This window comes from Lemur catta, chromosome 9 (assembly GCF_020740605.2).
Source record: "Lemur catta isolate mLemCat1 chromosome 9, mLemCat1.pri, whole genome shotgun sequence".
In the NCBI taxonomy this organism is placed as follows: domain Eukaryota; kingdom Metazoa; phylum Chordata; class Mammalia; order Primates; family Lemuridae; genus Lemur; species Lemur catta.
This window is the reverse complement of record NC_059136.1, coordinates 47,678,195-47,690,205: the sequence shown is the minus strand read 5'-3', so window position 1 is coordinate 47,690,205 and position 12,011 is coordinate 47,678,195. Positions and strand designations below refer to the sequence as shown.

The window sequence follows — 12,011 nt, the reverse complement described above, 5'->3', positions numbered from 1 at the left end:
GATGAAGACACCAAGAAGGCATACTGGATATACACATGTCAGGTCATCTTTCAGTAGCACCACTTTATTTTCAAGGAAGTCTTGATAGAAGAATTTTGTACCTAATGGTACATTCTCATGAAGTTTGAGGTTCACAGTCAAAGATGAAATCCTGGGATGTAGGATCCTCACAACAACAACATTCTTATGTGTTCTACATTTTCTTGAGGTAGAAAGAACTCAGCACTGAAACACACCTCTACTTTATTATTTCCTTCTTTCTACCAATTTTGAGTTTTGTTTGTTCTAGTTTGTCTAGTTCCTTGAATTGTAGTATTAGGTTGTTTATCATAAATCTTTCTTCTTTTTTAATGTAGGTGTTGATCACTATAAATTTCCCTCTAAGAATTGCTTTTGCTGTATATCAAATGATATGTTGTGTTTCCATTTTCACATTTGTCTCAATTTTTTTAAATTTCCTTTTTCCTTTTCTATATTGGTCCATTGATTATACAGGAGGAAATTATATACTTCCCACATATTTGTAAATTTTCTGAAGTTCCTTCCTCCTGTTACTGATTTCTAGTTTTATACTATTGTGGTCAGAAATGATACTTGATATGATCTAAATTTTTAAGACTAACATATGATCTGTCCTGAAGAATTCTCCATGTGCAGTTGAAAGTAATGTGTATTATTTCAGCTATTGGATGGAGTATTCTGCAAATGTCTGCTAAAACCATTTGATCTACATTGCAATTTAGGTTCAACGTTCCTTTTTTGATTTTATTTCTAGATAATCCATCCATTGTTGAAAGTAGGGAGTTGAATTCCACTACTATTACTGTATTGCAGTTTATCTCCCTTTATATCTAGTAATATATGTATATATTCATACTCCAGTGTTGACACTTGACATGTTTCTCCTGCTCCTTTTAGAATTCCCTTTTTGCCTTTAACTTTTGATAGTTTAATTATAACGTGCCTCAGAGAGAACTGAGTTTTAAGCTATTGTATTGCTAAATAGGTTTTTTGTGACTTTTTCCAACTCTTTTTTTTTTTTGATCATTTAAGGTCTTTTTTTAATTTTTTAATTTTTATTTCTTTTTATTTCTTTTTATTTATTTCATTTCAGCTCATTATGGGGGTACATAAGCTCAGGTTATATACATTGTCCATGTCCTGCCCATCCCCCTGAGTCAGAGCCTCAAGCGTGTCTATTCTCCAGACAGTGCGCCTGGCACTCACCATGTAGTCATACCTCCATCCCCTCCCCCCACCCCCCCACCTCCCCGAGTCATCACCCTCAAGCATGACCATTCCCCAGACGGTGTGCAATGCACTCATCATGTAGGCATACACCCATCCCCTCCCCCAACCCCCCCATCTCAGTCTGATATCCAATTGGTACCCTTCCCCAATGTGCATTTAGGTGATGATCAGGGAAACCAATTTTCTGATGAGTACATGCAATGCTTGTTTTTCCATTCTTTGGATACATCACTTAATATAATGGGTTCCAACTCTCTCCAGGAGAACCAAAGAGATGTCGTATCACCGTTATTTCTTATAGCTGAGTAATACTCCATGGTATATGTATGATTCCTTATTTAATGAATGGTGCTGGGAAAACTGGATAGCCACATGTAGAAGACTAAAATAGGACCCACAGCTTTCACCTCTCACAAAAATCAAATCACGGTGGCTAACAGACTTAAATCTCAGGGGAGAAACTATTAGAATTCTAGAAGAAAATGTAGGAAAGACTTATAGACATTGGTCTAGGCAAAGAATTTATGAAGAAAACCCCTAAGGCAATCACAGTAACAACAAAAATCAATGAATGGGACCTGATTAAATTAAAAAGCTTCTGCACAGCCAAAGAAACAGTCACGGAAATAAACAGAAAGCCTACAGAATGGGAAAAAATTTTCGCATACTACACATCAGATAAAGGTCTGATAACAAGAATCCATTTAGAACTCAGGAAAATCAGCAAGAAAAAAATCAAACAACCCTATCAAAAAATGGGCAAAGGACATGAATAGAAATTTTTCAAAAGAAGACATAAGAATGGCTAACAAACATATGAAAACATGCTCAACGTCCCTAATCATCAGGGAAATGCAAATCAAAACCACAATGAGATATCACTTAACTCCAGTGAGAATGGGCTTTATCAAAAAGTCCCAAAACAACACATGTTGGCGAGGATGCGGACAGACAGGAACACTTATACACTGTTGGTGGGACTGCAAACTAGTGCAATCCCTGTGGAAAGCATTATGGAGATACCTTAAACAGATTCAGGTAGACCTACCATTCGATCCAGCAATCCCTTTATTGGGCATCTACCCAGAAGAACAAAAGTCATTCTATAACAAAGACACCTGTACCCGAATGTTTATAGCAGAACAATTCACAATTGCAAAGATGTGGAAACAACCCAAATGCCCATCAATCCACGAATGGATTAGTAAACTGTGGTATATGTATACCATGGAGTATTACTCAGCTGTAAGACTTTTTCCAACTCTTTTCACTTTGACACACATATAATGTGAAAACATTGTTTGCTTAATGTGTCTTCTAGGTCCCACAGGCTTTCTTCATTCTTTTTTATTCATATTTCCTTTCTCCTTTCTGACTGAGTTATTTCTAAAGACTTGTCTTCAAGTACCATTTTTTTCCTGCTGTTTGATCTCTTCTGTTGAGGCTCTCAGTTGCATTTTTTATTCCATTCATTGAATTCTTTAGGTCTAAGATTTCTGTTTCATTCTTTTATATGATAACTCTTTAGTGAGATTCTCATTCAATTATAATTTTTTCATGGTTTTATTGAATTGTCTATCTGTAATCTCTTGTATCTCACTGAGATTCCTTAAGACCATAATTTTGAATTCATTTTCAGACATTTCATAAATTTCCTTTTTTATAAGATCTGCTACTGGAGATTTTTTTGTTTCTTTGGAGGTGTCATGTTTTCTTGCTTTTTCATGTTTTTTGTGTTCCCACATTGATATTGTGCATCTGGGGAACAGTCAACTTTTCCAATTTTATGGAGTAGCTTTGGAAGAAAGTTTTTCCCGTAGATGGGTCCTAGGGTATCATTTGGGTAGGCTGCTTTGGCTTTAGTTCTGGGTGGACACAGTAGTGGAGTGTCTGTGCAGTTTCTTCACCTGTAATGCATATCAATGATGTCTGCAAGTGTATCAGTGGTCCAGGATACAGGAGTTTATGGTGACAGTGGGGCAGTTTTGTGTGGGGTAATGCCACTAAGCTAGTTTCATGCTGGGCATGCGTGCATGCTACAGGTTGGACAGCTCTGGGGCAAGATGACTATAATGCAGAGATGCCACTGAACAAGCTGTTGGTTTCAGTGTACTCAGACACAGAAGGTCACCTAGCCCTGGGAAGGGCTCACTTTGGGAGAGGACTGCAATTAGACTGCCTACAAATGCATTTGAATGCTTGCAAACATGGAATGTCACCTGAATCTAGGGTAGGCTTAAAGGGGGATGGAGCCAGCTCTCCAAACTGGATTCAGACACTGTAAGGACTGAAGGTCTCTCTTGTACCAAGAGCTACAGGTATGTGTGTCAGGATTGGGGATAGCCAGGATCCTCAAGCTTACCTTTTCCCACAAGGTGAAGTCCCTTCCATCCCTAAGCTGATCCCAGCAAAGAAGATGGGGTGGCAGAGACAGGGTGCTGCATTCCCCCTCTATTCTTCCACCACGGGTTTCTGTGCTCCACAGTGAATCCATCATTCTGTTTTGGTAGCCCAGTGTACTTCTTCAGTCACTCTAGTGATAATGTAGCCATCCATTCATTGTTTTGGTCCATTTTGGTTGGGAGGACAAGCACCAGGCACTTCTAATCAACCATCTTGCTCAAAGTCTGTGTCTAGACAATTATTACTTTATGTAGTAGTGAGTTTTCTCTATTTCCTAAGATTTTTACATTTTCTTTGAAAATAGGCTATTAAATCCCTGATGCTTAGCACAATGATTATTGTGTAAGAGGTGGTACGCTGGCTTTACATATCAAGAAAATAAATGAAGAGATTTATTTGTCTGGGTGCATGCCTTAACTCTCAGTACCTGTGTCTTCATTCATATGCTTTATAACTTAACTCAATAATTCCATTTCATGTCATTATTAAATGTTTTTTTTCTTTTCTTTATTCAAGACCAATCAAAAATTCTATCTTATTCGTAAGTATTCCTTAATTCCCCTGGCTGAAGGTTATCTCTCTGTTCTCTGAGTATCAAAATCTTGTTATATTATACATTCTCTAAATTATCAGAAGTTGAGAGCAGGATCCATACTGGATTTAGCAAATCTATAAGCACATTTCAAATTGATAATGAATCCTGCGAAATAATATCATATTACAAAATTTCTTAAGGTGTATTGTAAACATTAGCCACCAAATACCTTGGGAATGCAGGAAGGTATACTTGTGAAGAATATTGCACAACTATATACTCTTCTTGCAGTATTGAGATATGTTTTAACCCAGAATTTCCTAAACTTAGGCAATAAACACCTTCCCATTTTCATACTTTGCCATAATATCAAATAGCATGCAGTAGAATTATTATGAACCACAAATATTGTTCACTCCTTCATGTCTGGATAAGAATGCCTTTCACAGTCCCAGGAAAAGTCAGCAACTTTAAAAACAGTCAAAGATAAAAATTACCAATTTTTTTTATGTTGCACAGGGTAAAGTAAGTTAGAAAATTATTTTAGCAACTAAATTAATCCATTTATAAGATAACATTAAAAATACCAATCTTCCATACTGTGCAAGTCATGAATAAAATGTGTACGGAGTATACAGATATCTACACAGACTGTGTTGTATTTTCTTGTCGCAGATGACTGAATGTGTTCTTGGTTAGATATTCAAAAGTAACTATACTATAGGACACACAATCCTACATGGTTTTAACAAAAGCATTAAAAAGCTAAGCATTGTTATGCAGTACAATTATTCAGAAGCCAGAAGTTACCAAGTATTTACAAAGCAACAGAGAGAAGTGGCTATACTCAACTTTCTTCCCTCACTTTCTCCCCCTCCCCATGACCCACACCCCCTGACACAATTACCCTCATTTTGTAATTCCACTCTGATTTCCCGCTTATCACCCATTTCCACAATCTATCCTTCAGACATACTCCCTTATAAAAATTGTGATTTTTTTTATATCAACAGTTTATTATAATCAATACTTTACAGAGGAAATTGAAACACACAGAGATTAAATAACTCCCAAAGTTACTTATCCAAAATGCAGTAAACTGGGAATATACAGAATAAAGTTACTTTTATCTAAACACATGCTTCATAAAAATCTATTTATATTTTAGATATAATATGCATATATTCAACTACCAAAATTTAATCATGATTAAATGGAAAGGTTGAACAGTATCATAAGCATATCTTGTTTCATTGCACTTTGCTTTACTGTGCTTTGCAAATACTGTTTTTTGTTTTGTTTTGTTTTGTTTTATTTTTACAAATTGAAGGTTTGTGGCAATCCCGCATTGAGCAAGTCTATTGGTGCCATTTTTCCAAAAGCTTGTGCTTACTTCATGCTTCTGTCACAGTTTGATAATTCTCACAATATTTGAAATGTTTTCATTATTATCATGTCTGTTATGGTGATCTGTGATCATTGATCTTTGATGTTAGCATTGTAATTGTTTTGGGGTGCCATGAATCGCACCAATAAGCTTAATCAGTACATGTTGTGTGTGTCCTGACTGTTCCACTGACCAGCCATTCCCCCATCTTTCGCCCTCTCCTTGAGCCTCCCTATTTTCTAAGATACAACAATATTGAAATTAGGCCAATTAATAACCCTACCATCTCCTCTAAGTGTTCAAGTGAAAGGAAGAGTCATGTGTCTCACTTTAAATCAAAACCTAGAAATGATTAAGCTTAGAGAGGAAGGCATGTTGAAAGTCAAAATAGGCTGAAAGCAAGGCCTCTTATGCCAAACAGTTAGCCAACATATAAATACAAAGAGAAAGTTCTTGAAGGAAATTAAAAGTGCTACTCAAGTGAACACATGAATGATAAGAAAGCAAAACAGCCTTATTGCTGATATGGAGAAAGCTTTAGTGGTCTGGATAGAAACTCCAACCAACAATAACATTCCCCTAAACCAAAGACTAATCCAGAGCAATACCCTAATTTTCTTTAATTCTATGAAGGCTAAGAGAGGTGAGGAAGCTGCAGAAGAAAATGTTGAAGCTTGCAGAGGTTATTTCATGAGGTTTAAGGAAACAAGACATCTCCGTAACAAAAAAGTACAAAGTAAATCATATGCTTATGAAGAAGCTGTTACAAGTTATCTAGATGATCTAGCTAACATAACTGATAAAGGTGGCTACATTAAACAATAGAGTTTCAATGGAGAAGACACAGCCTTCCAGTGGGCGACGATGTCATCCAGGACTTTCATAACTAGAGAGGAAAAGTCAATGCCTGGTTCAAACTTCCAAGGACAGACTGACTCTCTTGTTAGGAGCTAATGTAGCTCATGACTTTAAGTTGAAGCTGGTGCCCATTTATCATTCTGACAATCCTAGGGTTCTTAATAATTTTGCTAAATCTACTCTGCCTATGCTCTATAAATGAAAAAACAAAGCCTAAATGACAGGACATCTGTTTACAACATAGTTTACTGAATATCTTAAGCCCACTGTTAAGACTTACTGCTCAGAATAAAAGATTCCTTTCAAAATATTACTGCTCATTGACAATGCATCTGATCAGTGAAGAGCTCTGATGGAGACGTAGAAGGAGATGGATGTTGTTTTCATGCCTGCTAACACAACATCCATTCTGAAGCCCATGAATCAAGAATTCATTTAGACTATTAAGTCTTATTTAAGAAATAAATTTCATGACAGTGTAGCTACCACAGATAGTGATTCCTCTGATGGATCTGGGCAAAGTAAATTGAAACCTTTTGGAAGAGGAAGATTCATAATTCTAGATGTCATTATGAACTTTCACGATTCATTGGAGGAGGCCAATATATCAACATTAGTAGAAGTTTGGAAGAAGTTGAGTCCGACACTCATTGATGACTTTGAGGAGTTCAAGACTTCAGTGGAGGAAGTAACTGCAGATGTGGTGGAAATAGCAAAAGAACTAGAAGTGAAGCCTGAAAATGTAACTGAATTGCTGAAATATCACGATTAAACTTGAGTGGATGAGGAGTTGCTTCTTACGAATGAGCAAAAAAAGTAGTTTCTTGACATGGAATCTACCTTTGGTGAAGATGCTGTGAACACTGTTGAACTGATGACAAGGGATCTATAACATAGAAAGAATTTTTACAACTCAATAAAACAAAAATAGATGACTCAAAAAATAGGCAAAAATTTTTGAACACTTTACTGAAGAGGAGATGCAGACAGTAAAGAAGCCCATGAAAGGTTGCTCAACATCATTAGTGTTAAGGGACTTAAGGGAAAGGCAACCTGAGATACCACCATCCATTTATGAGAATGGCTAATTAGAGTACCACACTGAGAACTGTTATACACATTTGAAAGTGGCTATTTATTTATTTATTTTTTTGAGACAGAGTCTCACTCTGTTCCCTGAGCTACAGTGCTGTGGCATCACCTAGCTCACAGCAACCTCAAACTCCTGGGTTCAAGTGATCCTTCTGCCTCAGCCTCCCGAGTAGCTGGGACTATAAGCATGCGCCACCATGCCCAGCTAATTTTTTGTATATATTTTAGTTGTCCAACCAATTTACTTCTATTTTTAGTAGAACGGAGTCTCACTCTTGCTCAGGCTGATCTTGAACTCCTGAGCTCAAACGATCCACTCGCCTTGGCCTCCCAGAGCGCTAGGATTACAGGCGTGGGCCACTGCGCCCAGCCAGATTTTAAAAATTGAAAATCCCAAGGCTGGCAAAGATGAAGAGCAAATGGAAATTTTAAACATTGCTGGTGGGAATGTAATTTGGTATAATCAGTTTGGATAAAAGTTTAGTATCTTATAAAGTTAAAATACACTTAACATTTAACCCAGCAATGACACGCCTAAGTACTTACCTAAGAAGACTGAAAACGTAAGTCCATACAAAGACTTGTATACAAATGTTTATGTTACAGTCATTCATTATCATCAAAAACTAACAAGTAGCGAATGGTTAAATATTTGGGGACATTCATACAATTGAATACTACTCATCAATGGAAAATGAATAAACTATTGATATATGCATACCACAGATTAATCTCAAAAGCATTGTAGGTGAAAGATCCATATACTACTATATGGCTGCATGTTGTGTTTTTTAATGACATTCTTAATGAAGGAAAAATTATACAAACAAATCAGAACAGTGGCTGCCAAATGCTGGAGGTAATGAGAGGGAAGTAACTACAAAGGCAACTTTTTCGGATGAGAGAAACTTTCAATATCTTTATTATGGCTACATGATTCTATATGTTATTGGTCAAAATACATAAAATCATATGACTAAGAATGTAATTTACTGTAAAATATACTTCAATAAACCTAACTTTTAAAAAGCAAAAATAATTTTATGAGATTTATGGCTTACCTGTCAATAACATTAACAAAATAATATCTATATTTCTTGTGCTTGGAGGCATAAAATTGGAACAAAATAAATTTATTCTCTCAAATGAAAGGGTAGGAAGTATTTTAAATTTTCTGGAAAAGATCATCATTCTTATTGCTAGAAGATTTAAACCTCACCTATTATTATATGCGTATGTAAGTACACAATAAAACGACAACATTCTAAATTTCTTTCCTTGCACAGTACAGAAATACTTTCATTATTTGCCCATAATTACATTTGCAATATATTTCCATTGCAATAACTAAACTATTGCTTATGACAACTTTTCTTTGGCCTCCTGAACTTATATAGACTCTAAGAGAATGAACTCAAAAGCAAATGTTAGAAAAGAAAAAATATATATATAAATTAGCCAACCACTTCGTTTATCCAGTTGAGACCAATAATTTCATTTATAAATTTCACTAACTTGACTAAATAAAATTAATATTTATGTTGGCCCTAGACTTCATCTTTTCTCATTTCACAATTTTTAGAGCCACTGTAGTTAAAGAACATAGTAATATGTTGAATATGAAATACATGATCAGTGAATATTTATTCAAGAGATGGTAAAGCATGATTCCTAACTTTCCCACCATTTTTCTTTAAAGCACAACAATATATGACTACTTATGAATTCACAATTTTTTTTTTTTTTTTTTTGAAATGAGAGTTTCACTGTTTTTCCTAAGCTAGTCTCAAACTCCTGGGCTCAAGTGATCTTCCCAAAGGCACACACCACCATGCCTGGCCACAATTAAATTTTAAATACCTGTACCTTCAACACTAAAAAGAACTTTTATTTCTACATTCCTAGACTTAGAAATTTAACAGGTATGAATTTGCTCAAAGTTAAACATACATGTCTTCAAATGTCTACTCAAGAGCACTACTGAACTGTTTCCCCCAATACCATATACATGTAAATTATTTTATAAGAAGAATGTATGAAATTTTAAAGATTATTAGTGAACAATATATGCTGAGAAAAAGTGTAGCTGATAAATCTAGGTAAGCTGTAATTCAATCCTACTCCCCTTTCCCTCTCTCTCCCTCTGAAAATCACAGAAACAAAATAAAACAAATACAACAAAGTCTTGAAATACAGTTTTTTTTTAAAAAAATAAATATTATTCTTGTTATGTCTGAGTGGAGGGCAAATGGCTGGCAAAGAAGTTAGAGGAAGTGGCTAAAGGTGGAGAGCAGGAACCAATCAGAATGCAGAAAAGAAACTGCAATATCAGGTATTTGTGGCTAGAGACTTTTCCCAGAGGAAGCATGTGTAGTGAGGAGCTCCTAGTAACCTTAACTGACCAGGGGCTCATTACCACCTAATTAGCATTATAGTTTTGACTGGTAGGGTTTTCATGAAGGATTCTGGGAAGACACATGTGCGAAAAGGAAACTATTATATAACCACAACCTGTTATGTAACCTGTTATATAACCCCAGCCTGTCAATCACCCAAAAGGGAAACACCAACCAGTCCCACCCAAGAGAGAGGGGGGGCAAACCATATAAAAGCATATAAAAGACAGTGTGTGCCAAGATTTCAGAGTCTTCTCCACTCATGGAGAATGACCTGTCTCTCCCTTTGAGACTTACTTTCACTTTGCAATAAATGCTAGTGTGTGAGAGAGCTTTGTATTTGTGATCACTCCACCATCCGCTTGACTCAGTACCAGTACTCATTCTTGACACTGGGAACTTAGGACCAGCAAACATGGAGAAAGGCCTAACACTCTTATTTCTGTAGGTTATCTCTGTTTAACATTTAGGTCTCATATTTCTAAATAAATAAATAGTTAACTATATAACCTGTAAAACTTCTTAAATCTAATTTATGGATATTAGCATTTTCATGAATTTCCTGGTTTTTGCATTTCTTTACCTAAAATATTTAAGGGAACATTTTAGCAACTGAGCTACTGAAACCTTTTGCCAGGTTGATATTAGTATTAATAATATACAACATTTGTTGAAAGCTATTTACTATGGACTGTATAGTATTCCAAGCACAGTCATTTTATTTAATTCCAGAAAATAATACCAATATAGTATTAAATACAATGAAGTAGGCAATTTTAATACAGTAGGTTGCTGTAAAATAGATACACATTGTAAACATTGCTATTTTATTGATAAGGAAACTATCATGATTTTTACTCCAGTCATTCTATGAGAAGTGAGCATTACAATTCATAGTGACATAATCCAGTGTATATTAACTTTATTTTATTTATCTGGGGTCTGGGAATTTAAGTCCTAACCTTATAAACAAATATCAAGAAGTCTGAAATCACTAATATGTATCTGTAGTCTTCAATTTAATTACTTTAATGTATGTTCAATATCTTTTTATGTATTATACTTTTGTTTTCCTTTTACTTATGTCATTATCAAGACTGGGATCTCTCAAAAGAATGCCTGAGAGAAGAGATATTATTTTCTATGTTATAGTATTTACCTTTTATTTTCCTGTATTAGTTTCACTGATTTTTGTTTTTCTCAATCTATTTTATAAGCAGAGTCTGGTTTTAGATTACCTCAAGTCCTAGTATGTTGTGTTACATTGAAGACTTTATGATACAATTATGATTTTATTTGAAAAAAATAATAAATATATTGGGATCCCTTTAGAGATACGGGTTTAATTATCTTTTTAATTTTTTTAAATTGTGCATCAGTATCCATAAAACCCCCAAACTCCAACATCTCAAGTTACCTTTGCTTAGGACATCAGGCAAGGATCAAACAATGGATTTATTATTCTGGGAAAAAACAAAGCAAACCATAACAAAAACTGAAATTTATGTTTGATTAATTTCCCAGCAAAATATACAAGTGCACTCAGGAAGAATGTTGAAGATAATGTAATAAAGCACTATTTATACAGAGTTTCAGGGAAGAAATCAAAATGGAATGCTATGGTACAAAGGGTCATAGATTTCCATGTTACCCATATACCTATGGAAATTGATTTCCACCCCATAAAAATGGGGATACCTTGCAGAATGAGAGCTGGTGCTGGGGACTGTTATAGGGACAAAGTCAGTTCTACCTATGGGCTAAACTCAAAAGGAAGCCAGAGAGCAAGGAATTCTGCAGAGGGAGAGCAGGGCAGTTGAAATGTACTCAAGGTGAAGGGTGAGGGTAGAGAACAACCAGTACAGGTGTAAACGTGCTTAATGTTTATTTAAAGATATCAAAGATGAAAGACTGTCTAGTAACAGTGGAAAAAAAACTATAGTCTGAATATACACTATATATGTAATAGAACATTTAAGTGAGGCATTATTCAGAAAGGTAATATAAAAATCACCACAAAAAGATAAATGATTCTTATATTGGGGTATTTTTTTCCTATGCTAAGAAGTCATTTATTGAATAATTGTCA

General features: G+C 35.2%; 1 protein-coding gene across 3 annotated transcripts in view; it reads right to left on the bottom strand.

The window, feature by feature from the left end:
- The window catches only part of CSMD3 (CUB and Sushi multiple domains 3), a 1,082,068-nt gene that overhangs the window by 703,913 nt on the left and 366,144 nt on the right, over window positions 1-12,011 (bottom strand). The window lies entirely within an intron of this gene.